Raw genomic sequence first — 3,494 nt, 5'->3', positions numbered from 1 at the left:
TTCCGTCTGCAGGGAGGGAGCACAAACTTTAAAGCGGGGACAAGATTCTTTTAGGAAGAATGGTCTTCATGTAAGAAAATATGCAGAGGATTCTGGGGGTGTGGAAAGGCAGCTCTTGCCGGGGATGCAGGAAGATGTTTCTGGAGGTGGCCGGCCCAGGGCGTCCTGGGGCAAAGAGTGGCCAGGCAGGTCCTATGAGGACCCTCCCAGGGAAACCCGACCTTCTTCCATCTTCAGGGAAAGTGGACACAGGCAGCAGCCTGGGAGGGGCGTCGGAGGTGGGGAAAAGGAGCGAGTGTAGACGGAACCCTCCAGGCGATCAGGGACAAGTTGCAAACGACAAAGCTAGGTCGCGAGTGTAACGACACGGAACATGGCAGCAGTGGGGTGAGGGACCCTAGGCCTGCTGGGAACTTCCGGGGCCGTTTGAGAAAGCCAGGTTCCCTCAGGAGGGGTTAGGGGCGTTTCCATTTTAAATACTAGCGAGGTGTCCCGGGAGGCTGATAACTGGCTTCCGTCCATTTTCCACACGTGTTTGCAAAACGAATGTGTCATATGTGCAGATGCGCATCCCTGGCGCCCCAGCGTCGTCTGCGGCCTTCTACCCCGTGGTTACCGTTTTCCGTGGCTTCCCCGAGACACTCCCTGCCCTGGACGCGGCCTCTGACTCCAGCGTCCACTCCAGTAAATAGCCCCGACCTGGACAGCTTGCGCAGGCAGCTTTGTTGGCATTTCAGATTTGAGATGATTTTCTCGGGCATGATTCCCAGAAGCGAAATCGGGTAGGAGAAGTGCATTTGCCTGTAAGGGCCGTGGTTGGCACAGCCAAATGTCTGCCTGGTCCAGTGGTGCCAATGTATCCGACCACCCGCAGTGCACAGGCAAAACCTTGCTTGCAGAAGGGTGGGATAGTTTGGTTTCATCTCTTTCCCAGATTTTTAAAGTACTGTTGAAGATATTAAGCAATTTAAAAAGTAATTTTACCTATAATCCTGTCTGCTAGCATTTTGATTTGTATCCTTCTAGCCTTTTTCCTAAATATAAATTTTTTATTGTGTGAAAATTTACATACACAAGCCTTTTATTATGAAAGGTTCAAACATACACAGAAACAAAGAGTCACATAAGGAACCTTCAGGAAGCCACCACCAGCTGCAGCAGTGATGCCCGCACACAGTCCTGTCTCATCTCTACCCTCAGCTACTTCCCCTCCCAAATTATCTGAACATTCGTTCCATTCATCCCAGACACAGTATAATTTAATTCACAAATATTTCAGAGCATAGCTCTGGATGATTAGGATCCTAAAAAATGGCAGTAACAGTCTTTCATATTTGCACAAGTAACAACCATCCCTTAATATCAGCAACCATCCAGTCTCGGTTCAAATTTCCAATTGTCTCATAAATAATAGAATTAGAAAAAGAATGGTTTCATTTGGTATCTGAATAAGACCCCGCCTCTCGACTGGCTGATGGTTTGCCTCCGTGTCTTTCATTTAGTGGTTGCCCCTCCCTGTTTTCTTATAATTTATTTGTTGAAGAAACTGGGTTGTTAGATTGTAGAGTTTCCCATAGTCTGTATTTCCGGTAAATCCATAGCTGGTCTAGTGACTTGACCAGATCAGGTTGGACTTTTTTTTTTTTTTTTTTTTTTTTTGGCAAGAGCACTTGGTGCAGAGTTCTGTGCTCTTCTGTTGGGAGGCAGTGTTCTATCCTCTCTTTGTGGTATTAGCTGCTGATGCTCAGTGCCTGGACTCATTAATTTATTAGTGATTGCAAATAAATTTAAAACTAATTAGTGGTCGCGTAATGGTGATAGTCTATCATTCCTTCATGTATTTGCTGAAATGTTTCTATAGAGAGAAACTTCCCATCTACCAAACTTCTGCTATTTGGCTACTTGGTGGTACAGTTTACAAACTGATATATGCTTGATCTGGTTCCTCTGACAGTTTTTTAAATTAAATTGTTCTTCCAATGGTGATCAAGTAGGGATAAAAAAATAAGTACAAACTGGTGAGTTCAAAGACATTTTATGTGTTTTAATTGATTGCATTAATTGCCCTTATTGAAGTTCAAATTGTCCCATCTTTCAAGCTGGCTCTTGAGTACTTTGGACATGACCCCAGTGGTCTTTGAGAACGTACTCGCTCTCTGGTTTAGCAAGGAGCTGCAGGTTTATTGTGTGCATTCACTGCTCTAGACCTCGAGTCAGCCATTTCTCCTAGGAGCCCTAGTTTCTTTTAGTGAGAAATGGTGTTTAGAAACCACAACCTCTGTCAAAATAGCATGTAAAACAAAACATAAAAAAAGGAAAATAAAATTTAAAAAACCCACAACTTGGGTACCAGGAGTGCATGGTGCTGCCCTGGTCAATACTTCCTCCTCCTCCTCCTCTTCCTCTTCTTCCTCTTCCTCTTCTTTTTTTGAGACAGTCTCCCACTGTTGTCCAGGCTGGAGTGCAGTGGCGCTATCTCCACTTACCGCGACCTCCACCTCCTGGGTTCCAATGATTCTCTTGCCTCAACCTCCTGAGTAGCTGGGATTACGGGTGTGCACTACTACACCTGGCTAATTTTTGTTTTGTTAGTAGAGACGGAGTTTTACCACGTTGGCCTGCCTGATCTTGAATTCCTGACCTCAAGTGATCTGCCCACCTCGGCCTCTCAAAGTGTTGGGATTACAGGCTTAAGCCACTGTGCCCAGCCTGTGGTCAGTATTTCTACACCATTAATTCATAATGATTCATAATTCAAATGTAGGCCCTCAGGGCTTTCACTTAACTTCTATCATTTATTTATATTCATTTTCTCTAGGAAAGAATCTGGTTCTCAATGACACACATTAATAGAGTAAGGAAACCATTTGCATGAAGATACTGTACACACACAATGATATCAGAATAATATCAGCACCATCATCAGCATAATGCAATGATTGAAACAGTTTAAAATGATTTTTTCTTTTTGTTTTCAGGGCATATTGCACTAGAAATGTATAGTCAATTTATGGTATTTTGAAGTTCCTTGGAATACTTCTTCTCAATGTGGTAGTAAAACATGTATACACAGGCTGGGCACAGTGGCTCATGCCTGTAATCCCAGCACTTTGGGAGACCAAGGCAGATGGATCACGAGGTCAAGAGTTCGAGACCAGCTTGGCCAAAATGGTGACACCCCCGTCTCTACCAAAAATACAAAAATCAGCCCGGTGTGGTGGCTCGCGCCTGTAGTCCCAGCTACTCGGGAGACAAGCAGAAGAATTGCTTGAACCCAGGAGGTGGAGGTTGCAGTGAGCCAAGATGGTGCCGCTGCACACCAGCCTGGGTGACAGAGCAAGACTCCATCTCAAAACAAACAAACAAACAAACAGAACAAAAAACATGTATACAGAGGTTCATTTGTTTCCTTTTGCTTTCAATGTTTAGGGAATTTGTAAAACTTTTATAATTATATAACATACTTACGTGTTTCTAAAATCAAATCTACGGAA

The sequence above is a fragment of the Mandrillus leucophaeus genome, unplaced genomic scaffold, assembly GCF_000951045.1.
Source record: "Mandrillus leucophaeus isolate KB7577 unplaced genomic scaffold, Mleu.le_1.0 Scaffold651, whole genome shotgun sequence".
Lineage (NCBI taxonomy): Eukaryota > Metazoa > Chordata > Mammalia > Primates > Cercopithecidae > Mandrillus > Mandrillus leucophaeus.
This window is presented reverse-complemented; position numbering follows the sequence as displayed.